A 26725-nucleotide genomic window follows, 5' to 3' on the forward strand; every position below is an offset into this window, starting at 1 on the left:
AGGTTGTTTTATTTTGAGTGAGCAGCACATTTACACTGTTATACAAGCTGTACACTCACTACTTTATATTGTAGCAAAGTGTCATTTCTTCAGTGTTGTCACATGAAAAGATACAATAAAATACTTACAAAAATGTGAGAGGTGTACTCAGTTTTGTGAGATACTGTATATGAAATACACTGCCTGCACTAAATAACCTGCCTAATTTAGCTCAATCTCTCTCTCTCTCTCCCTCTCTCCATGCCAACACTACACACGGCCACCATTGTAAACAGCCTTATATAGTGTGGGGCGTGGACTGCCTTTGGCCAATTATGGCTCTCGCAGCGCGCTGTGATTGGCCAAAGCATGCAGGTCAGATGCATGCTTTGGCCAATCATCGGACGTCAATGCACTGCGATCTCGCAGTGCATTATGGAGCATTCCGCGGTGCTTGAATTTCCCGTGAATGACCCATAATGTTCGGTATTCGCCAAACAGGCAAACACCTGATGTTCAAGTCAAACTTCGACTCGAACATCGGGCTCATCCCTACACAGGATTCACAGGGAAAGGTACCCCAGATTTACAGGGATCCCTCCTTGATTCTTCTTTATATTCACTTTGTACAAATGATTCTCCAGTGGATCCAGCTTTTTTATATGTGATTTGTGGATTTTTAGTTACTAATGCCGTGTACACACGGGCGGACTTTTCGGCATCAAAGGTCCAACGGTCTTTCCGACGGTCTTTTCGACGGACTTTTGACGGACTTCAAACGGACTTTCGAACAAACGGACTTGCACACACACAATCACACCAAAGTTCGACGGATTTCTACGTGATGACGTACGACCGGACTAAAATAAGGAAGTTGATAGCCAGCAGCCAATAGCTGCCCTAGCATCGGTTTTCGTCCGTCGGACTAGCATACACACGATTTTTCGACCGGACTCGAGTCCGTTGGAAAGATTTGAAACATGTCCGTCTGATTTTCGACCGAAAAAGTCTGCTGCAGGTCTGATGAAGCCCACACATGGTCGGATTGTCCGACGGATTCGTCCCGCCGGACCAGTTCGGTCGAAAAGTCCGCCCGTGTGTACACGGCATTAGTTGCCAATGACCGTATCCTCTGTGAGGATAGGCCAATATTTGGTTAAAATTCTCCTCACTTTGTTGTATTCATTTGAGTATTGTAATATTACTCCTGTGATGTTGTCTTGCTTCTTCTTTTTTGGGGTTTGAAGATAAGATCCTGACTCGTGTTATCTTTTACACAATTAAAGGCTTTTCTTAAAGTTGATTTGGTATATCCCCTCATTAATAGCCTCTTAGTCAATTTGTCTGCCTCCTGTTGAAAGTCTTCATTTGTAGTACAGTTGCGTTTAATACGCAGATATTTTTTAAAGACTATCAACATGCAACAAAGTGTTGCCGGCAGTTTCTTTCCTAAAAACCCTGCTGGTTAGTTTAACATTTTCATCCTTAACCGATTCTGGACCAGCCACCGTAGTTATACTGCGGCATGTTGGCCCGGCTGCGCGAAGCGCCATAGCTATACGTCCCGCGCGCGGCTGGCGGCAACATTTGGATTTGATCCAGAGACGATCAATGCCCAGGCCAATGGTATCTAACCTGGACCTGGTGATTGCTCCTGGCGAATGAGATCCTTCCCCTGCATGTGTAAGTGTAAACACAGCAGGGGAAGTGATGTCATCTCTCCTCATGGAAGTCTTTTCATTCCAGAGAGAGGAGAGAAGACATCTCAGAGTAAGTACACTGACACCAGTTCACATAGGTACACTTGCCACCTCCAATCACCCCCCCAGTTAACCCCTTCACCCCCTGTCACTGTGTCACCCAGTGTAGTGTTCATATTTTTTTTTGATCACCCTACTGGTGTCATTAGTGACAAAAATCAGCGTTAAGGTACTTGGTGGTAGTCCCAGATAGGTCTAGGGACCCCCTCTAACCCCCCAATAAAGGTTTAACCCCTTGATCACCCCCTGTCACCAGTGATCACTGTATAAGTGTCACGGGTGACGCTGGTTAGCTAGTTTATTTTTTATAGCGTCAGGGCACCCGCCGTATATCACCTAAATAAAGGTTTAACCCCCTGATCACCCGACGGGTGATATCAGTTAGGTTTTAGTGTCAGATGGGGTCTTCGTCGCCCCAGGCAGTGTCAGATTAGTACCAGTAGTGCTAACACCCACACATGCACCATACATCTCCCTTAGTAGAATAGTGTCTGAATGGATCAATATCTGATCTGATCAGATCTATACTAGTGTCCCCAGCAGTTTAGGGCTCCCAAAAACACAGTGTTAGCGGAATCAGCCCAGATACCTGCTAGCACCTGCGTTTAGCCCCTCCGCCCAGCCCAGCCCACCCAAGTGCAGTATCAATCGATCACTGTCACTTACAAAATACAACACACATAACTGCAGCATTCGCAGAGTCAGGCCTGATCCCTGCGAATGCTAATAGTTTTTTTTGTAGCGTTTGGAGCAGTTGCTGACAGTCAGGAGCTCATTTCCCTATGAGTCTCACTACTATACCAGTAAATTTAGAGACCAAAATGTCAAATCGAAGGTACAGTAGTGAAGAGGCCTAGATGTTTCTGAGCATGACAGATAGTGAAGTGGAACTCTCTCATCTGTCAGATTCAGGCTCAGAATACGAACCGGTAGACAGCAGCGGCACCCTGACAGATAGCTTTGACGATGGAGTTATGGTCCCTGCCAAGGTCAGGCATACCCAACCCCATTCTTCTGCTGTCATTGAGGTGCAAGAACCGCAGGGCTCTCATATGGATCAGAGAGTCAGTACTAGTGCCGCTCATCCTTCTGGTGAACTGGCAAGCACCAGCGGATTAGTACATCCTGGTCGTGCATCCAGCACTGCAGTAACACTTGGTGATGTGGCGAGTCCCATAAGTGCAGTTCAAGCTGGCCAGGTGGTTAGTATGAGTAGTGTCCCACTGCCACCATGAAGAAGACAAACACAGGCCCACCGAGCCCATAGTGCCCTTCCTGCTGCATTCACCAATCCTAATTGAGAGCTCACTACTTCTGCAGCACCCGTACTTCCCCCATTCACTGGCCAATTCGGAATTCAGATGGAAACAGTTGATTTTACGTCACTTGATTTTTATTCGCTGTTTTTCACGGAAGATCTCTATCTATTGTGGACCAAAGCAATTTGTATGCTGGTCAATTCATTGCCGCTAATCCCCAGTTGACCCTTGCCAGAGATTGGAGACCTATTACGGTCTCCGAATTTAAGACCTTCCTGGACCTATCCCTCCTCATGGGCATAACTAAAGAGAGTGAGTTGCAGTCATATTGGTCCACTGACCCAATTCACCATATGCCCGTGTTCTCTGCCTGACCAAGACACGATATGAGCAGATCTTGCGGTTCATGCACTTCAATGATTATGAACTCTGTTGTCCTTGGGGTGACCCTGGATTTGATTGGCTCTACAAAATTCGGGCCCTCGTAAACCACTTTAACCAACAATTTGCAGCCTTGTTTACTCCCGATCAAGTTGTCTGCGTTGATGAGTCCCTGATTAAGTTTTATGGCCGCTTGTCTATCAAACGGTATCTTCCCAGCAAGCGTGCCAGATATGGGGTCAAGATGTATAAGCTCTGTGACAGGGCAACAGGCTTTACATAAAGTTTTATTGTTTACGAGGGAAAAGATAGTCACATAGAGCCAGAGAACTGCCCAGACTACATAGGGAGCACTGGATGGATTGTGTGGGACTTGGTGTCGCCCTTATTCGGAAAGGGGTACCACTTGTACGTGGACAACTATTACACGAGCGTGCCACTTTTTAGTCACCTCTTTGATTTTGGATTTAATCGCCGGGGCTTCCCCCAACAGCTTGTAGAATCCCGACTTAGACAGGCGGGGGGGCCTTCTTGAAGTGTAATAATTTGTTAGCAGTGAAGTGGAGGGATTCACGGAATGTTTTCGTTCTGTCCTCCCTTCTCGCACATACGACAGTCCAAATTTCTACAGCGGCTGGTGTTGCGGAGAAACCCTTCTGTGTCCACGAATACAACCTTAACATGGGAGGGGTGGACCTCAACGACCAGTTGTTGGCGCCGTACCTAATTGCACGTAAGGCCAGACGCTGGTACAAAAAAGTGTCTGTATACTTATTTCAAATGGCTCTGCTGAACGCTTTTGTGCTATACAAAGCTTCAGGACGGACTAGATCCTTCCTCAAATTCCAGGAAGAGATCTTCACAGCCTTCTGTTTCCAAACGGTGCTATCGCCCACCTTCCCAACGCAAATGCAGTGAGCCGGCTGCATGAGAGGCATTTTCCTTATGTCCTCCCTGGTACCCTCACCAAAAGAACACTCCAAAGAAGATGTTGTGTCTGCAGAAAATGTGGATTTAAGCGTGACACCCGCTTTTATTGTCCCTCCTGTCCTGACCAACCTGGTCTCTGCATCGGTGACTGTTTCAAACACTACCACACACTAGTGAAGTATTAGCGTAGGGTACAGCACTACACAGTCCTAGGGCACACTAACACATGGTCTTGAAAGATGTGATGGCCATCACATTTTGAGAGACCCTAATTTGCAACGTTCAGTTTACAGTTTTTTTACAGTTTTTATAAAAGTGAAAAAAAAAAAAACACACACAAAAACACAAAAAAATATAAAATAAAAAAGCCAAAAATAGTTGTGGTTTTATTTTTCTTCTCTCTCTCTATTGTTCTCTCTCTTATGTTCGCTTTCTACCGTCCACTCTATTGTTCATTCACTATTGTTCTATATCTATAGTTCTCTCTCTGATTTATTTTTACTATGTTTTATTGTATTTGCTTTGCAGGTATGGTATATTATACTGTAATGTTACTTTGTTTTATTGTTAACCATCATTTGCTTAGCAGGTACGCCATTTAGCTGCAGCACTGATTTATTTATCTTGACAGCAACAGCGTTTGCTCCCACGATACGTAAAGCCATGACTCCAGCGCTGTCGGAGGTGATTTCACCACCACAGTTAAAAAAAAGAGCATATATGCCGAAGCATGGGGGCAGGGGTGGAGGAGTGATTTGCTCCTAACATTAGGGGCGTATTGCCCCCATGCTTCCGCATATATTTTTTAGGCACAGATTGCAATGTTTTTTTTAATATGTTTTATTGTATTTGCTTTGCAGGTATGGTAAATCTTACTGTTATACTGTAATGTTCCTTTGTTTTATTGTTAACCATCATTTGCTTAGCAGGTACGCCATTCAGCTGCAGCACTGATTTACTTATCTTGACAACAACACCGTTTGCTCTCGCGATACATAAATCAGTGACTCCAGCGCTGTAGGAGGTGATTTCACCACCACAGTTAAAAAAAAAATGGTGCATGTATGCCCATTATTAGAAGTGGGTGGATGAAGGTCGGTATTCTAATGATGGGCATACCCACCGATCAATCTTTTTTTTTTATTCAGCCCACAGGCTGCATGAAGAAAAAAACATTACAATGTATGCTCAACAAGGACCAGCGACGTACTGGTATGTTTCTGGACTTTGAGTGGTTATACCAGAATGATATCTGCAGGTTTAGGTATCATCTTGGTATCATTCTTTTCAGCCAGTGGTCGGCTTTCATGTAAAAGCAATCCTAGTGGCTAATTAGCTTCTAGACTGCTTTTACAAGCAGTGGGAGGGAACTCCCCCCTCCCACTGTCTTCCATGGTTTTCTTGGGCTCTCCTGTCCCAACAGAATGCAGCCGGTGGTTCCGCCAGCTGACCATAGAGCTGATCAGAGACCAGAACGGCTCCAATCATCTCTATGGCCTAAGAAACCGGAAGCTACGAGCATTTGATGACTTAGGTTTCACCGGATATAAACAGCCAAAGCATTTTATCACACCGATCTGACCTTGGTGTGGTCAGATGCTTTGAGGACAGAGGAATTATTGCTATCATAGGCAATATTTACATTCCCCGAGATAACAATAAAAATGATTAAAAAAAAATGAAATTACCAGTTTAAAAATAAAATAAAAAAGCAAAATAAATAATTAAAAAAAAGCGCACCCCTGTCCCGTCGTGCTTACGCACAAAGGCGAACGCAAGCGTCGGTCTGGTGTCATATGTAAACAGCGATTGCACCATGCATGTGAGTTATCACCGCGAAGGTCAGATCGAGGGCAGTAATTTTAGCAGTAGACCTCATCTGTAAGTCTAAAGTGGTAACCTGTAAAGGCTTTTAAAGGCTTTTAAAAATGTATGTAGTTTGTCGCTGCTGCACGTTTGTGCGCAATTTTAAAGCATGTCTTGTTTGGTATCCATGTACTTGGCATAAGATCCTCTTTTTTATTTCATCAAACATTTGGGCAATATAGGGGGTCATTTACTATAGTGCCAAAAAATTATTCTGCAGTACCAAAAAATAACTCTCAAAAAAGGCCAGAAAGACTTCAACTCTCAGAAAGTCAGTGCTAATGCAAATGGAAAGCAGCGCTATTGCGGCAATAATGCCTGTCAGATCAGATATGCTGGAATAGTGGAAGTCAATGGGGCTCAAACCTGCAAAATCCAAAGTTCTCACTGAAGGCTTATATGCAAGTTCTTTGCCATAAAAAGTGTTTGGAGACCTGGGTCCTGCCCCAGGGGACATGTATCAATGCAAAAAAAAATGTTAAAAACAGATGTTTTTTTCGAGAGCAGTGATTTTAATGATGATTAGAGTGAAACAATAAAAGTGTAATATACCTTTAAATTTTGTACCTGGGGGTGTCTATAGTATGCCTGTAAAGGGGCGCATGTTTCCCCTGTTTAGAACAGTCTGACAGCAAAATGACATTTCAAAGGAAAAAAAGTCATTTAAAACTACTCGTGGCTATTAATGAATTGCCGGCCCGACAATACACATAAAAGTTCATTGATAAAAACGGCATGGGAATTCTCCACAAGGGAACCCTGAACCAAAATTTATTTTAAAAAATGGCGTGGGGGTCCCCCTAAATTCCATACCAGGCCCTTCAGGTCTGGTATGGATATTAAGGGGAACCCGGCCAAAATTTAAAAGAAAAAATGGTGTGGGGTCCCCCTCAAAATCTATACCAGACCCTTATCCGAGCACGCAACCTGGCAGGCCACAGGAAAAGAGGAGGGGACAAGAGAGCGCCCCCCCTCCTGAACCATACCAGGCCACATGCCCTCAACATTGGGAAGGTGCTTTGGGGTAGCCCCCCAAAACACCTTGTCCCCATGTTGATGGGGACAAGGGCCTCATCCCCACAACCCTTGCCTTATCAGAATCTGGAAGCCCCCTTTAACAAGGGGACCCCTAGATCCCGGCCCTCCCCCCGTGTGAAATGGTAAGGGGGTACAAAAGTACCCCTACCATTTCACAAAAAAAGTGTCAAAAATGTTAAAGATGACAAGGGACAGTTTTTGACAATTCCTTTATTTAAATGCATCTTCTATCTTCTTCTGGTTCTTCAGTAATGTAGAAAGTGAAAATGCTGCGCTAAACCCAAAACAAAAACAAAAGCAGCTAGCACACAAACAAACCACGTTCAATAGGACAAAACAACAAACAAGTGCAGCGCTACAATATTAAAAATGTGAGAATAAACATGTGAGGTGAACACCTTTGCAGGTGTGGAAAGAATTATTGATAAAATATCCTATGTGAACACCTATTGCAGATGTAAAAAATATCAAAAACAAATAATATTGAGATAGCTTATGTGAAGCATGAAACAGCAAAAAGAAGTAAATGAAAAAAGTCCATATGGGGAGTAATGTCTCTACCAAAAAATTAATATTGTGAAAAATGAAGCATAAAAAATTGTCCTATGTAAATATGGAACAGCAAAGTGAAAAACAGTAAAAGTGGAGGTTCATGTAGAAATAATGCAGGAATGTCTCTTCAAAATAGGAAGCTGCCGATGGACATCTAGAAGTGTACTAGAATTTGATAGGAATGAGGGGGTACCCTTACCAGATCCGTAGGACGCACGTACCTTATGGCAGTACGTCAGAAAGGCATGGGGAGATTCTCCCGTAGTATCCAGACTGGATGGTGTCTCCCGTGGTGTCCAAACCAGGTGGTATCTTGTAGGCCGTAAACCCAAACCGATGATGGTAGGCACGAACAGGAGTGGAACGACTATCCCTCAAGTTCCCGGTTACCAAGGCGGAACAATCATGGGGTGATGGTTCAGCATGGAAAAGAAAAAAGGGGGCTCCACATGGTGTAGGTCAAAACAAATGGGATTTTATTGGGACAAATCACCATACAAGGATAAAAGTGATCACTAAAAGATAAAAATGGCAATGTGGGAAGCTAAAAATGCTAGCCCTACGCGTTTTGACTGCATTGTCTTCAACAGGGGCATAAATCAGCCTCCCCAGATTGCTCTTACTTATAGACTGTAGACAAAATTAACAGTGTACGGATCCGCCCACAACATGGCGGAACCGGAAGTAAAACGAGATAAACATGATGAGAATGTAAAAAATCCACAATCCTAACATCATGAATGAAAAAATATAAAACCAGGCTGTATGCATGTAAGTACAAATGACGATTTGTTAACAAGAACGGCTTGTGTTCCAAGCCTCGTTATGGGCCAAACATAAACGGATGGTGCGCCGTCACCAATCAGGGGCTGGTAATCACAACCAGTCGCCCTGTGCTACAAGCCTCGTTATAGAGCAGGCAGGACGGGATGGCGTGACATCACCAATCAGCGGCCGGTGTTCACAGCCACTCACACAAGAGGCTTGCTTTCCAAGCCTTGTGTGCGGGAAGACTACACCTCGGCCAAAACATGATCTGTCACCAGATGATTGGTCAATCGCCTGGAAGCGAACGACCAAACCCCGCCCTCCAACACTCTGGGCCGAAATACAAGACTCAGCGTGGATTACTAGGGGTGGGACAAAGACTGACTGGCAAAATGTGACCGTATAAAGAACAAATATCTAATTCAAAACATATGTAAATGTAACATGACAGTAGCCCATCAGAAACGGGTCCTGGTGGAAATACTGCTGTGGCTCCCAAACAGGTGCAACAGCATTCACCCAGGCACCCGGTAAACCAAGACCACCCGCCAGCGAAATAAGCACAATAACATAAAACAAAAGTCAGAGCAAATTCTATAACGGCTCAAATTGCTAAACTAAAAGTAAAGTCAGCTAAAATTCAGAACAGACCCCAAAAGTTGTATCTATAGCTCTCATAAGAAATCTTTCTTCTATCTTCTTCTATCTTCCTTTGGTTTCTTCCTCCATCTTCTGGTTCTTCTGGTTCTTCCTCCTGTGTTCTCGTCCAGCATCTTCCTCCGCGGCGTCTTCTTCCCTTCTTCTCCTCGGGCCGCTCTGCATCCATGATGGGAGGCTCCCGCTGTGTGATGCTTCTCCTCTTCTGACGGTTCTTAAATAACGGAGGGCGGGGCCACCTGGTGACCCTGTCCCCCTCTGGTGCACAGGGACTTCCCTGTAGCATTCCCCATAACGTTAGAGTGAGTGGGGTCACTGGGTGGCCCCGCCCTCCATTATTTAAGAACCGTCAGAAGAAGAGAAGCGTCAAACAGCGAGAGCCTCCCACCATGGATGCGGAGCGGCCCGAGGAGAAGAAAGGAAGAAGACGCCACGGAGGAAGATGTCGGACAAGAACACCGGAGGAAGAACCAGAAGATGGAGGAAGAAACCAAAGGAAGATAGAAGAAGATAGAAGAAAGAAGACGCATTTAAATAAAGGAATCAAAAACTGTCTCTTGTCATTTTTAACATTTTTGACACTTTTTTTGTGAAATGGTAGGGGTACTTTTTACCCCCTTACCTTTTCACACGGGGGGGGCCGGGATCTGGGGGTCCCCTGCCCGCAGACCCTCACAACCACCAGGCAAGGGTTGTGGGGGTGAAGCCCTTGTCCCCATCAACATGGGGGCAAGGTGCTTTGGGGGCCGGCGCTATAGTAAATACCAAAATGAGACATGCATGCTCAGTTGTGTTGGCACCTAGTTGTGCCAATTTTTCACTTCTCAGACTTTTAAAGATATTTCAGTGTAGAAATCACTTTTTCACACAGTTTAAAAGCAGATTATCTTTAAATAATATACCGCATATTTCAGTATCATTTAGGCAATTATATCATGCTCTAAACATTATTTCCATGTGCACTACTCCAGGTTTTAGCAGAGTAAGGGTTTGGGTGCTATTTGGTTTCACGGAACTATAGTAAATTTGATTTTGGGAGTATTTTCTCACCAGTGCTATAGTGAATACCGTTTTAGCGCTAATTAGCACGAATTAGCACGAATTAGCGCTAATTAGTGCTAATTAGCGCCACAGCTCTATAGTAAATGACCCCCATAGTGTGTTTTAGTGCATTCAAAAAGTGTGTTTTTTCAAAAAAATTGCATTTGAAAAATCGCTGCGCAAATACTGTGTAAAAAAAAAGCAACACCCACCATTTTAATCTGTAGGGCCTTTGCTTTAAAAAAAAATATATAATGTTTGGGGGCTCAAAGTAATTTTCTTGGAAAAAATATTTTTCTTCCTTCGCCTTTAAGGACAGCACCTTGGAGAGAGCGCAGCTCCACCTCTTCACAGGAAACACTGCGTGACAATGCCCCTTTTAAAAACAGCTGCTTCCACCATGCCTTCAGTTTTTAGTGTTTCCTCCGCCATGGAAGCACTGCTTGGGGAACCAGAGGGGCTGCGCTCTCTTTGAGGTGGGTTTTGAGCAGTACCTTCTTTGCTTTATTCTGTGACCAACCCAGCTTCTTCCGCAGAGAAACAAAAATTCGCCCGTGGGACTTTAAATGAAGTGTCCATGATGATCACAGGTAAATAAAAAGAGTATAGAAATGTAAAAATAATGACAAAATTTATTGAAATAAATATCATCCAGTACAAGTCATGAACATAGGTGACAAATATATAAGAACAGCAGCATGATAAAGTGGTCCTAAAAACATAGCCATAATGACATAACATCAAAATATGAAGAGTACAGATATACATGATACATCTCTAACCCGACACGTTTCGCGAGCTCTCCTCGCTTCATCAGGGGATGATGTGTATATCTGATGTCTGTGACAACAAGTAGAGAGTGTATTGGAGTATAGGTTATGATTGGACAACAACAAGAAGCCAGAGCTAGTGATCCAGTACTTACTTGTCAGGCGATTGACCCAGAAGGGGTGACCCCAGCAAGGGTCGGCGGAAAAACATCTCCCTTGGGAACTGAGGGGGAGGAGACCACAGAATGGAGGCCCAGGATCAGACACATGGCAGGCATGGCAAATGAATGAAAAAAAGAGAGATGGACCCGACTGTCACCCATGATAGTTACAGAGCGTACTCACTGTAATGAAATAAATGTAAAAAATATATATGTATCTGAGATAATGGGGATAACCATATCCTAAAGATGTAGAGTAATATACTTGAGTATGAGGGGTGCAGAGCGTCCAGCAGAGCATGAAAAAAAGGCAAGAGCAAAGCAGAAGACAAAGAGAAGATGAGGAAATGTGACCCCAAGTGTTACCCATGAATCTAGAAGGACATACTCCCTGTAATGAAATATATAGATGTATATATATACTGAGATGGTGGATGACACGATCTCCTAAGTGACCCATAAATCCTACATGGCATGTTCACTATGATAAAGTACATAAATATATATATCGTATAACTGAAATAGTTGGTGTCACAATATAATAGGAATATAAAGTAGTAGGCTAGGATGTAGGGAATGCAGGAGTGTCCTGCAGGACATGGGGAGGAGTGATGTGAAAGGAAAGGGAAGTATGAGAGAAAGAGTGAGGGGATAGTGAAGGAAAACATTTAAAAAAAAAAGAAAAGAAAAAGAAAAAAGTGAGGAAAGTTAGCAAAGAAGAAGGACAAGAAAAGCTGCAGAGGGGAAGAAAGGGAGAAAGAAAGACAAACAAAAAAATGAAAAAATGGTAAATGAATAAAAATAAATTGCAAGTGATACTCCAGGATGTACCTATATGGATGGTAGATCTATTGGTGAGGTGACGTGTATGGATGTGAGTGTAAAGGTAATTCCTACCAGTGTGATCTCTCACCAGTGTGTAGAGGGAGCCAAATGAGAAGAAGACTAGCCATGCCAGAACCCCCGCCTAAATACCCGGACGTCCGCCGTAGCCTCCGCCCCCAACGTCATGCAGATGGCGGTGGGGGGGCGGCTCACAGCGTGCGTGCCAGAGTGTGGCAGGAAGCAGCAGAGATCCCCGCCCATCGCCCGGATGTTACACTGTGCTCAAGAGGTGGGGACACTGCTGCATGCGGAAGTCTCCCACTAAGGCACACCGCATGATGCCGATGCACTGGTGGCTCCGCCCCCTCTGTAGTGGAGAGGCGGAGACAGCAGGGGAAGAAAAACCCCATTTGTGCATCGTAGCTCCCGGGGGAAACATACCGCCACCCCTAAACTGGGGGCCAGACATATGGGGCCAGGTCTGCAAGCAGAAAGAGGGAGTCACCTATGGGAAACCATGTCTTGGTATGGGTAGGTAGTAAAAAAAAAAAAAAAAAATATATATATATATATTTATCAACTGGATCTAGGAGCAGCGACAGACTCAGGGCATTTAGGTGTCTATCACCTGAGTTGAACAGAAAAAAGAAAGTCTGAGAGCTGCTCCCTAACATGAGACACCTCCATCCCTATAATACACAGAGAAACAAAAATTTGCCCGTGGGACTTTAAATGAAGTGTCCATGATGATCACAGGTAAATAAAAAGAGTATAGAAATGTAAAAATAATAACAAAATTTATTGAAATAAATATCATCCAGTACAATTCATGAACATAGGTGACAAATACACAAGAACAGCAGCATTATAAAGTGGTCCTAAAAACATAGCCATAATGACATAACATCAAAATATGAAGAGTACAGATATACATGATACATCTCTAACCCGACTCTCTACTTGTTGTTACAGACATCAGATATACACATCAGCCCCTGATGAAGCGAGGAGAGCTCGCGAAACGTGTCGGGTTAGAGATGTATCATGTATATCTGTACTCTTCATATTTTGATGTTATGTCATTATGGCTATGTTTTTAGGACCACTTGTACTGGATGATATTTATTTCAATAAATTTTGTTATTACTTTTACATTTCTATACTCTTTAGGGAGCAGCTCTCAGACTTTCTTTTTTCTTTTCAACCCAGCTTCTTCCTGCATGAGAGGGGGTGCTTCGGTGTCCCTTCCTTCGCTGGCTCACAGGGGTAATAGTCTGCAGGAGGCCATCCGCCCAGAGTGCTCGGGGTGCCGCGGGTGTGCTCATTTTGAGCGTACATGCCTGGTCTCAACATGTCGGCGCTGAGTCCCGGAGGGTGGGTGACATCTTTTTTAGGGGCGGAGACTTCCGGCGGGGCATAGCAGCAATTGGTTACGGCTGCTGGAATGCAGGAGGAAGGGGCGGGTCTTCTGGGCTGGGACTTCCTTCCGCTTTTCACATGGAGGAGATTATTTAAAAAGCACACAGGCGGCGTGGCTTGGCAATGGCGCTGTGAGGCTGCTTCTTCTGGGAGCTCCGTGCTTCGTACAGGCTGGGAACCGGATCTAGTGCACTTACCGTGTAAACAACTACATGTCCATGACGGACAGACCTCCGGGATCACCCGCAGCCAACAAAACCGCGGACATTGCAGCTTATTTTCTGCGGAATTCGGCCACTCCGTTACAGGCCCCGGAATCCAAGATGGCGCCGCCGCACAACAACAACACAGGCACAGCATCGCTCAAAAAGACGGGCAAAGGACCCCCCAGTGCCTCTCAAGGTAACGGTCTCTCCCTAACAGACCGGACTCCCCGATCCTATCCCCAGAAATCCCAGGGATGGATAGTTGCTCATTTGTTCAGACCGTACAGACTGCCAACACACAGGGGCCAGCACTTCCTGAAGGCTGGAAAGAGCTGATCGCCCTTCTCCCCACTAAAAAAGACATTTCTGACTCTGCAGCTACTATTGTGAATACCCTTTCTAAAGAAATCCATGACCTTAAGCAGAGGATAGATACGGTGGACTCTAGGGTATCTGAGGTGGAAACATCCACTTCTCAGCTAGAATCCAGAATGTCAGCCATGGAAAAGGTTCATGTTGATTATAAAAAGCGCTTGATCCTGATGCAACTTTCCATAGATGATGGTGAAAATCGCAGCAGGAGAAACAACATCAGGGTGCACGGCCTGCCTGAAGCCACATTAGGGGGTGATCTTAGAGCTACGATAGTGGCCATATTTAATCGATTGCTGGACAAATCACCTACAGATGAGTTGGAACTGGACCGTGTGCACCGTGTGCAGGGCCCTAGGGGAGGAGACGATCTTGCACCGAGAGATGTATTGGCGAGAGTTCATTACTACACAATCAAGAAAGAAATTCTACAAAGGGCATGGACCCAGGGCCCCTTGGACTTTGATGGTGCTTCTGTGCAACTTTTCCCAGATTTATCGCGACTCACCCTGCGCATGAGAGGCCAACTACGACCATTACTTGAAGCAATCAGATCAGCAGGTGCCACATACAGATGGGGACACCCCTTCCATTTAATTGTGCTGAAAGGGAACAACTCTTTCGTGCTGCGATGGCCGGACCAGCTTCCCGACCTGTTCGGATTCTTGGCGATCCCCGGTTTCTCTGTACCCAACTGGCTGGACTTCCCAACCACCTTCAACAACCCATGTTCTACATCACCAAGACCCCAAAGATCCAGCAGACGACAATGGCGCTCAAGATCCAGGATATCTCTGAGAGACAATCTCACCTCACCGGAGTCTTGATTGACTATCCTTCCTGATCGCATAACATATCCACACGGTTCCGTGAGTGGGTCATGTATAGTTTAAGGGGCTTATTATGTGTGTATGTTACTGGAATGCCTCGCCCCTCGGTGAAGAGATGCAATGCCTAAACTGGTTGTTTGGGCCCAAATGCTATTGGGGCCTTCTCGCTGCACCTCCCCCCCATGGTTCCACACTTCTAACGGGGGCGTTTTTGTTACCCTCAGTTTATCGTTTTTCTTTCATTTTTTGTTGGGGACATGGGGTGGCAGCACTGAGGGAGCCCTGATTCAAAAGATACGGAATTGTGTATAGCTTATTACTGTTCTGATGCTAGACACTAGAGTTCACTGTGATAGCCATGTTGCAGACAGGAAGTTGGTGTATGTGTTTCTCTGTGTTCATATGAGGGGTAGAGGGGGAAATGCCAGGGAGGCCGATCCAGGACTGGAGCATCCCAATAAGTACGCTACTTTGAGTGACATTGGTGAAACCAGTCAGGGACCAGCACTGCTGGAGATGAGGGACTCTCCTAGCTGCCGGGGGAAGAACTCCTCCAGTGAGAGTGGGGGGGCAGCAAAGGGAAAAGAAAGACAGATTCTGGTGGTAGGGGACTCAATTCTTAGAAGGACAGAGAGGGCAATCTGTAACCAAGACCTGAAGCGCCGAACAGTATGTTGTCTACCGGGCGCTCGGGTTCGGCACATCACGGATCTTGTGGACAGATTACTGGGAGGGGCTGGGGAAGACCCGGCTGTCATGGTGCACGTTGGCACCAATGACAAAGTCAGAGGCAGATGGAGTGTCCTAAAGAACGATTTTAGGGACTTAGGAGCTAAATTGAGGAAAAGGACCTCCAAGGTAGTATTCTCAGGAATACTACCGGTACATCGAGCCACACCAGAGAGGCAGAGGGAGATTAGGGAAGTAAACAAGTGGCTGAAGAGCTGGTGTAGTAAGGAGGGGTTTGGGTTCCTGGAGGACTGGGCCGACTTTTCAGTTGGTAACCGGTACTATAGAAGGGACGGACTGCACCTAAATGAGGAGGGTGCAGATCTGCTGGGAAGGAAGATGGCCAAAAAGTTAGAGGGGTTTTTAAACTAGGCGATGGGGGGGAGGGTCCAGAGGCAGAGATAGCCAGCGCGGAAGATATTCCAGAGGGTAGTATTGGGGGCATTAGTGGTAGGTTAACCAAAGCACAAAAACACAAGGTGAGTATAGTAGCAAGTCCTAGTTGCAATCTCGAAACACCCAATACGAGGACAATATGCGACCGGTCTAAACTATGTGGCATGTTCACCAATGCCAGGAGCATGGCGGACAAGATGGGTGAACTAGAGATACTGTTGTACGAGGAGGATTTGGATTTTGTGGGAATTTCAGAGACCTGGTTCAACAGCTCTCATGATTGGCTGGCAAACATTCAAGGGTATACCCTATACCGCAAGGATAGAGAGGGTAAAAAAGGGGGAGGGGTATGCCTATATATCAAGAATAATGTACAAGTGAATGTGAGAGATGACATCACTGAGGGAGCTAGAGAGGAGGTGGAATCCTTATGGGTAGAGCTCCAAAGGGATAAAGCTAAGGGGAAAATAATACTGGGAGTATGCTATAGGCCCCCAAACCTGAGGGAGGAAGTGGAGACGGATCTCCTATCACAAATTGGATTAGCAGCAAGAATGGGAAGTGTTATCATAATGGGGGATTTTAATTATCCAGACATAGACTGGGCGGAGGGAACCGCACATTCATTTAAGGCTCGCCAGTTCCTTAATGTCTTGCAGGACAATTTTATGGGTCAGATGGTAGACGCACCAACTAGAAATAAAACATTACTGGATCTACTGATTACCAACAATACAGACCTGATCACGGATGTGGAAATGCGGGGCAATTTAGGTAACAGTGATCACAGGTCAATTAGTTTCAGTATAAATCACACAAATAGGAAACATAAAGGGAATACAAAGACACTGAATTTCAAAAGAGCCAACTTCCCTAAACTACAAACCTTGCTAAAAGGCATAAACTGGGATAAAATATTAGAAACAAAGAATACGGAGGAGAGATGGGTTTGCTTTAAGAGCATATTAAATAAGGGCATTAGCCAATGTATCCCATTGGGTAATAAATTTAAAAGAGCGAACAAAAGTCCTGGATGGCTTAACTCCAATGTAAAAATGCATATAAAAGCAAAGGAGAAGGCCTTCAAAAAATACAAGGTTGAGGGATCATCCTCAGCATTCAGACTTTATAAAGAATGCAACAGGATATGTAAAGGTGCAATTAGGACAGCTAAGATAGAACATGAAAGACACATAGCGGAGGAGAGCAAAAAAAATCCCAAGAAATTCTTTAAGTATGTAAACAGTAAAAAAGGGAGGACAGACCATATTGGCCCCATAAAGAATGAGGAAGGACATCTGGTTACAAAGGATGGGGAGATGGCGAAGGTATTGAATTTATTCTTCTCCTCAGTCTTCACGAGTGAATCGGGGGGCTTCAGTAACCAAAACTGCAGTGTTTATCCTCATGACACAACACAGGAAGCACCTCCATGGTTAACAGAGGACGGAATTAAAATTAGACTTGAGAAACTTAACATTAATAAATCACCGGGACCAGATGGCTTGCATCCGAGGGTACTTAGGGAACTCAGTCAAGTGATTGCCAGACCGTTGTTCCTAATTTTTACAGATAGTCTACTGACTGGAATGGTACCAGCTGATTGGAGAAAAGCCAATGTAGCACCTATATTTAAAAAGGGCCCAAAATACATCCCTGGGAATTACAGACCAGTTAGCCTAACATCGATAGTATGTAAACTCTTGGAGGGGATGATAAGGGACTATATACAGGATTTTAGTAATACGAACGATATCATTAGCAGTAATCAGCATGGATTCATGAAGAATCGTTCTTGCCAAACCAATCTATTAACCTTCTATGAGGAGGTGAGTTGCCATCTAGATAAAGGAAGGCCTGTAGACGTGGTGTATCTGGATTTTGCAAAAGCATTTGACACAGTTCCCCATAAACGTTTACTGTACAAAATAAGGTCTGTTGGCATGGACCATAAGGTGAGTACATGGATTGAAAACTGGCTACAAGGGCGAGTTCAGAGGGTGGTGATAAATGGGGAGTACTCAGAATGGTCAGGGGTGGGTAGTGGGGTGCCCCAGGGTTCTGTGCTGGGACCAATCCTATTTAATTTGTTCATAAACGATCTGGAGGATGGGATAAACAGTTCAATCTCTGTATTTGCAGACGATACTAAGCTAAGCAGGGCAATAACTTCTCCGCAGGACGTGGAAACCTTGCAAAAAGACCTGAACAAATTAATGGGGTGGGCGACTACATGGCAAATGAGGTTCAATGTAGAAAAATGTAAAATAATGCATTTGGGTGGCAAAAATATGAATGCAATCTATACACTGGGGGGAGAACCTCTGGGGGAATCTAGGATGGAAAAGGACCTGGGGGTCCTAGTGGATGATAGGCTCAGGAATGGCAGGCAATGCCAAGCTGCTGCTAACAAAGCAAACAGAATATTGGCATGCATTAAAAGGGGGATCAACTCCAGAGATAAAACGATAATTCTCCCGCTCTACAAGACTCTGGTCCGGCCGCACCTAGAGTATGCGGTCCAGTTCTGGGCACCAGTCCTCAGGAAGGATGTACTGGAAATGGAGCGAGTACAAAGAAGGGCAACAAAGCTAATAAAGGGTCTGGAGGATCTTAGTTATGAGGAAAGGTTGCGAGCACTGAACTTATTCTCTCTGGAGAAGAGACGCTTGAGAGGGGATATGATTTCAATTTACAAATACCGGACTGGTGACCCCTCAATAGGGATAAAACTTTTTTGCAGAAGAGAGTTTACCAAGACTCGTGGCCACTCATTAAAATTAGAAGAAAAGAGGTTTAATCTTAAACTACGTAGAGGGTTCTTTACTGTAAGAGCGGCAAGGATGTGGAATTCCCTTCCACAGGCGGTGGTCTCAGCGGGGAGCATTGATAGCTTCAAGAAACTATTAGATAAGCACCTGAATGACCACAACATACAGGGATATACAATGCAATACTGACACATAATCACACACATAGGTTGGACTTGAGGGACTTGTGTCTTTTTTCAACCTCACCTACTATGTAACTATGTAACTATGTAACTATATATACTGCATTACAGGGGGTTACATACACGCGGCCTGAAGGTTTTACAACATGGCAATAGAGTTGTTTTTGGACTTTTTATTATTTTGTGTTCCGTTTATAGCGGTAATAGTCTGGTATCTTTTATTATACCGGTTCTCTCCTGTCGACACGTCTCCCGCTGTGTCGCAGAGTCTAGTCTTCCACACCCACTAATAGGTAGCGCATACGTGCGCAAGGCTTAGTATAGCAACAGTTGGATAATATATTTGTCCTTCTTAGTACTATTCTTTTTCTTCTCCTAGCTTCACTTCCTTCCTCCTTCCTCTCTCTCCCAGTCCTTCCCCCTGCTCCTACCCTCCTGCTTTTCCTCCCCCTATTCTTCCACCCCTTCTCTTCCCAGACTGTGACCCCCCCCTCCCTCCACCCCCCGCTTTATACCTCTCTGAGCATTTCCTTTATTTTTGTATTTTTTGTTTGGTATTGGTGCGTGACATGGCCCCCCCGGGAATTCCCTCGGGTTCACGCTCACGAGGAGGGATAAAATTTACCTCCCTCAATGTTAGGGGTCTGGCGACACCGGAAAGACGCTCCAGATTACTCTCAGACCTGAAAAAATCACGCTCGCAGGTGGCGTTCATTCAGGAAACGCATTTCAAACAGTCGGCAGTTCCCAGACTTTGCAACAGGGACTTTCCCAACGTGTTCCACGCTCCCTCCCCTTTGTCAAAATCGAAGGGGGTTAGCATATTGATAGCCAGATCTTTACCGTGGACGCTGTTGGAGGAAAGAGCGGACCCACTTGGGCGATACTTGCTCTTAAAAGGCAAAATAAGAAATACCACAGTGACCCTGGTCAACGTCTATTTCCCTAACTCTGACCACCTGTCCTTTTTGCGATCACTCATTCCCTTAATCCTAGAGTTCCGGGAGGGTTTGTTCCTGATGGGCGGTGATTTTAATTTTGCCCCGGAGCCACTTCTAGACGTTTCGAGAGGAGCGTCTCACTTGTCCTTCGCCTACCTGGAAAAACTTAAGCAGGAATTGGCTGGCCTGCAGTTGGTTGATCCCTGGAGGATCATGCACCCCGAGGAGAGGGATTATACCTACTTCTCTGCGGTGCATGGAACCTACTCCAGGATAGACTTTTTCCAGATCCAGCATAAAGATCTCCCTTGTGTCACTTCATCCCAAATTGATTACATCTCCCTATCTGATCATGCGCCCACTCATGTAACCATATGCTGGGATACAGAACTCAGATCCCCCCCAACATGGAAACTAAACGAATCACTGTTACAAATCCCAGAAGTACGTGCAGAGATAAGTAGGGCACTAACCAATTATTTCTCAGAAAACACAGACCCCTTGATGTCTTCAATGACAATATGGGAGGCCCATAAATGTGTAATAAGAGGTGAACTAATTAGGATCGGGGCTGCAAAAAAAAGGGAAAGAACCAAACAGATCGATCTCTTGATATCCCAGGTGCGGTCTCTCGAGCTGCTACACAAGAAGTCTTTGGCCGAAACACACCTCAAGGCTTTATTGAAGGCTAGGGGTGATTTGAAAGACCGTTTGTACCATAAAACGTAACAGAATCTGGCTTGGGCCAGAAGATTTATGTTCGAATTCTCCAATAAGCCAGGTACCATGTTGGCCAGACTTCTACGTGGTCCGAGACAGCGCACTTACATTCCATCTATAGTGACCTCACAGGGGGCAAAAGTCCATACCTCCAGGGATATAGCCAGCGAATTTGTTGAGTACTATCAACAATTATACAATTTGCACAGGGGGGAACCTGTTGGATCTTTGGCGGAGAAGGAGAGGTCAGCGGGTGAATACATCAGGTCCTCGGGTATGCCTACTTTGCCAACTGATATTGGTGACGCCTTTGAAGCGGACATTACTCAGGAAGAACTATTGCTAGCCCTGGCACAGACGAAGCCCAGGAAGGCACCGGGGCCGGATGGCTTCACCCTGACCTATTACCAGACCTTTGTGCCTAACTTATCGCCACACTTTCTGAAAGCGTACAACACATTAAAGGAGGGTAGTACTAACATGGTAGACTCCCTACGGGCATTTATATCCCTGATCCCAAAAGAAGGGAAAGATCCCAACTACTGCAGTAACTATCGCCCGATTGCGTTGCTTAACGTAGATCTGAAATTATTTTCCAAAATCCTTGCCAATAGAATCCTACCGCATATCCCACATCTGGTCCACCTGGACCTGGCGGGGTTTGTGCCGCTGAGGGAGTCAAGAGACAATACCATTAGAGTTCTCAATCTTATACATGAAGCGAGATCAGTCAAGAAGCCTTTTCTGCTCCTCTCCACGGACGCGGAAAAGGCTTTCGATAGGGTGGCCTGGCATTTTATGCGGGCCACCCTGGAGCATATTGGTTTGGGCCCAAACATGAGAGGCTGGATATCATCTTTGTACTCGGCTCCCTCAGCGGCGGTATGGGTCAACGAGTGGCGTTCGGAATTCTTTGACATTTCAAACGGGACGAGACAGGGGTGCCCCCTGTCCCCACTAATTTTCATTCTGACCCTCGAACCGTTCATGTGTAACATCCGTGGGAACCCCAATATAACGGGAATTGCAAAGCCCTCTGGACATCACAAAATCGCGGCCTTCGCCGACGATCTGATCTTTTTTGTCTCCAACCCACAGATCACTCTGCCCAACATTTTGTCAGCTCTTCGGTCATCTTGACCTGGTTTGGGCGTTGTAACGCCCTGAAAATGACGGCCCTACCCCGGATTTTATATATACTTCAAACATTACCGATCCGGTTACCAACTACTTTCTTTAAGCAAATTCAGTCTATCATTAGAGAGTTTATCTGGTCTCATAAATCCCCCAGAACAAAAATGCAAACATTGACCAAACCCAAAGAAAAGGGGGGCATGGGTCTCCCGGATATCTTTCGATACTACCAAGCGGTTCACTTAGCCAGGATAGCCGATTGGCACTGCAACAGAGACTCCAAACAATGGGTGGGAATGGAGATTGAAGATTCCTCTATTCCCTTACTCCCAGCCCCGTGGCTCATGTCCACTCCGCCGGTAGAAGTAAAATCCCACCCGCTAATAGGTGCCACCCTCCTGGTGACGAGGAAAATATTCCGTACCACAGACATATCACCGTTACCCTCCCCCATGACGCCTATTATAGGTAACCCGGACTTTACCCCCGGACTCACAAGTCGCAGATTGAGACAATTAACGATTTATGAGAAACAGTCCCTAGGTGAGATTTGGCCCCGGGGAGAATTCCCAACTGTCTCCTCTCTTTCCAGACTCATAGATCCTCCTTTAGACAGTCTCAGCACTCTTCAACTTAGGCACTATCTGAAGACCCTCCAGAAACTACCCTATGTCCCTCGAAGCCACACTCCTCTGGAATCTCTCTGCAAATCTGGGGAACCTATAAGACACACACTGTCATTCTTATACAGTCTTCTTACGAATCTAGGGGAGGACTCGACTCCAGAGTTCCTACTGAAATGGGAAAGGGACCTGGGGACCCAGCTCTCCGCCCAGCAAAGAGAGAAGGTCTTGGTCTTGGCACATAAGTCCTTGATTGCAAGCCATTATCAAGAAGCGGGATACAAAATCCTGACCAGGTGGTACAGAGTCCCATACGTGCTACATAAAATGAACCCGTCGCTGTCGGATAGGTGTTGGAGATGTGACAGGGAAGTGGGAAGTATGCTTCACGTCTTTTGGTCGTGCCCACTCCTGAGACCCTTTTGGGAGGAGGTGACTTCGACTATTCAAAGTCTGACCTCGGTCGATCTCAAAGATAACCCGGCCGCATGCCTCCTACACCTAACCATGAGACCGATTCAAAAGTACAAGAAAACATTGACAATGCAACTCCTGAACGCAGCAAGAACATGTATTCCAGCGCTCTGCCGGGATCCCCTCCCTCCGACCAGGGTCCTGTGGTATTCAAAAGTTAACTGTATTTTACGTATGGAGGAACTGACGGCAACCCTACAAAACAAGGAGGAACAATTTATTGACAAATGGAGACCCTGGAGATATTTTGTTGGTACAAACGCATATCTACAGGACATGGCCCAAACACAATCTTTGCCTACATGAGATACAACCCCATAGACCCCATTGAAACAGATATCTGTACACACCCCTCTGGGGTGTGACAGGTGGGACCGAGTTGGGGGCGATGTCGCAGCCATTCCTTTCCAACCTCTTCTCTCTTGCCCTCTTCTCACCCTCCTCCATGCCTTCCCTTCCCTTTTCCTACCCTGCTTTTCTTTCCACCTTCCACTCTTTTCTTTTCTGTAGTTTCCTTCGTTCTGATCAGCTCACTAAGCAGTGAGCGTAGTGACGGCGATAACGAATATAATGTGAAGATATTATTTAAGGTGAGCAGGAAACATTCACCTGTATAACAAAAGACATATCTGTCTTTAAAGGTTTAAATATTATAGTATATATCAACACTGTTCATAATCAGGTTAAGGTTTATACAAGGAGGCCCATTAGTAGGCAACCTTGATATAATATGTATGGAACAGATATATTTTTTGGCTAGAACATATGTATGCTACCATATTTGTTTGGTAAATATTTTGATCTTGGTCTACAGTCTTACTTTATATGATTCAAAAGTATTAATGTATGGAATACGTGATCTGCTGTAACCTGGACTGTATTTCTATGCCTTCTGTATATCAAAATAAAGGAATTTAAAAAAAAAAAAAAAAGCACACAGGCGGCAGCTGCCACTGTCACAACGGAGGAGGCTGAATCGTCAGCAGCGATGGTGGATGCAGGCGCCCAGGTTCCCGGCCAGGCCCAGGTAGGAGAGGTGCAGTGGCACCTCTTTCCTTCTCTCACTGGGTGTGTTTTTTCTGTGTGTCTATGCTAGGACCTGCAGCTGTCTGCTATAGTGGGAATGTTCTATTAGCAGTTCAGCATGGAGGGAGACTCTGGGGCACTTAGGGGTGTTTGCTCTGGGCTCTGTGTGTTCTCTCTATTGGCTACTATATGTCGCCCTAATAGAGGGTGGGGTTGTGTCTTGCGATCTTTCGGAAAGCCACCGCCAAGTCATAGAAAGCAACAGGGAGAAAATGCCCTTCATGCAAGAATCCATTAAAGGATTCCTGGCCCAAACCAGTGGCAGCTTCTTGGGCAGAAAGGGCCAGGGCATCACCTGAGCAAATATGTAAAGCTGCCACATGGTCCAGTTTTTCAACCTTTATAAGGCATTACCGTTTGGATCTACTGTCAGCTTCAGACTAATCCTTTGGTAGGAAGGTTTTAAAGGCAGTAGTCCCACCCTGAAGTAATTGCTCGGTTATGATCTCCAAGGTGCTGTCCTGGAAGGCGAAGGGAGAAAACCATAGTTAGACTTAACGGTGATGATATTTCTACGAGCCTTTCTTATATCTTCCAGCATGTCGGAGGTCTTCTCTGTAATAACTGAAGGCATGGTGGAATCAGCTGTTTTTAAAAGGGGCGTTGTCACGCAGTGTTTCCTGTGAAGTGGTGGAGTTGCACTCTCTCCAAGGTGCTGTCCTGAAAAGCTCTTAGAAATACCGGTAAGTCTAACTAAGGTTTTTCATGTAAACAAAAAGTGTCAGATAGGGCTTTGTCTTCAAGTGGTTAGAAGAGTGGGTGATGTGTGACATAAGCTTCTAAATATTGTGCATAAAATGCCAGGACAGTTCAAACCCCCCCCCCAAATGATCCCTTTTTGGAAAGTAGACACCCCAAGTTATTTGCCAATAGGCATGTTGATTCCAGTGGAATTTTATATATATATATATATATATATATATATATATATATATATATATATATATATATATATATATATATATATATATATATATATATATATATATATATATATATATATACAAAATATAAAAAATTCCACTGGAATCAACATGCCTATTGGCAAATAACTTGGGGTGTCTACTTTCCAAAAAGGGATCATTTGGGGGGGGGGTTTGAACTGTCCTGGCATTTTATGCACAACATTTAGATTTAGAACATATATATATATCTCTCTCTCTATATATATATATATATATAGAGAGAGAGAGATATATATATATTATTTAGTTGTGGGAAAATTACAAACTTTTTTTTTTTTTTTTGCACAAAGTTGTCACTAAATGATATATTGCTCAAACATGCCATGGGCATATGTGAAATTACACCCCCCCCCTAAAAAAAAGTTTGCCATTTTCCCGCAAATTGTGGAAAAATATTAAATATTCCATGGACTCAACATGTCTCTCAGCAAATAGTTTCTGGTGTCTACTTTCCAAAACGGTGTCATTTGGGGGGGTGGGGGGGTTGTGCTATCTGGGCATTTTATGGCCTTCGAAACTGTGATAGGTAGTGAGGAGTGAAAATATACGCATTTAGAAATCCTTGGTTTTTGGGGTCCTGTACGTGGCTAGGCTCCCAAAAAGTCTCACACATGTGGTAGCCCCATTCAATGGGCTCAACAAGCCTCTCAGCAATTTCCTTGGGGTGCTACTTTCCAAAATGGGGTCATTTGGGGGGGTTGTACTGCCCTGCCATTTTAGCACCTCAAGAAATTAGATAGGCAGTCATAAACTAAAAGCTGCGTAAATTCCAGAAAATGTACCATAGTTTGTAGACGCTATAACTTTTGCGCAAAACAATAAATATACGCTTATTGACATTTTTTTTTACCAAAGACATGTGGCTGAATACATATTGGCCTAAATTTATGACTAAAATTGAGTTTATTGAATTTTTCTTCTAACAAAAAGTAGAAAATATAATTTTTTTTCAAAATTTTAGTTTTTTTCCGTTTATATCACAAAAAATAAAAATTGCAGAGGCAATCAAATACCATCGAAAGAAAGCTCTATTTGTGGGGAAAAAAGGACGCAAATTTTGTTTGGGTACAACTTTGCATGACCGTGCAATTTCCAGTTAAAGCAGCGCAGTGCCAAATTGTAAAAAGTGCTCTGGTCATTGAGCAGCGACTTTAAATTAAAAAATAAGACAAAAGTTAGCCCAATTTTTTTTTAATATTGTGAAAGGTAATGTTACGCCGAGTAAATTGATACCCAACATGTCACGCTTCAAAATTACACCCGCTCGTGGAATGGTGACAAACTTTTACCCTTAAAAATCTCCATAGGCGATTAAAAAATTTTACAGGTTGCATGTTTTGAGTTACAGAGGAGGTCTAGAGCTCTAATGATTGCGGTGATACCTCACATGTGTGGTTTTCATATACAGGCGCTGCTCATGTATGCGTTCGCTTCTGCACGCGAGCTTGGCGGGACAGGGCACGTTTCATTTTTTATTTTTAACTTTTAAGCAAACTTAAGAAAGCTAATGGTAAACTAACCAGCAGGCTTTTTAGGAAAGAAATAGCCGGCAACACTTTGTTGCATGTTGATAGTTTTGACCCAGAATCTTTAAAAAAAAAATCTATGTACAGTGTATAAGGGCGCTCTGAGCATAAAGACCAAGCAAACAGTACATATAAAAGAGCAGAGGTCCGATGGTGTATCTTCTCACACTTAGGCCTGCACTCACAGGGAGAAGCAATCTCTAAAGGAAAAACAGACAAAAAAGAGAGGCGCCTCTAAGTGCAGGATTAAAAGCTATTTTTTTTCCCAGAAAGAATTAAAAACACTTACAAGATCTGGCGAATGTTAAAGCATATAATTATGGGTAATGCAGGTTGTCCGGCAGGCCTGAAGATATGTCAATGA

Source organism: Aquarana catesbeiana, linkage group LG02 (assembly GCF_042186555.1).
Source record: "Aquarana catesbeiana isolate 2022-GZ linkage group LG02, ASM4218655v1, whole genome shotgun sequence".
In the NCBI taxonomy this organism is placed as follows: domain Eukaryota; kingdom Metazoa; phylum Chordata; class Amphibia; order Anura; family Ranidae; genus Aquarana; species Aquarana catesbeiana.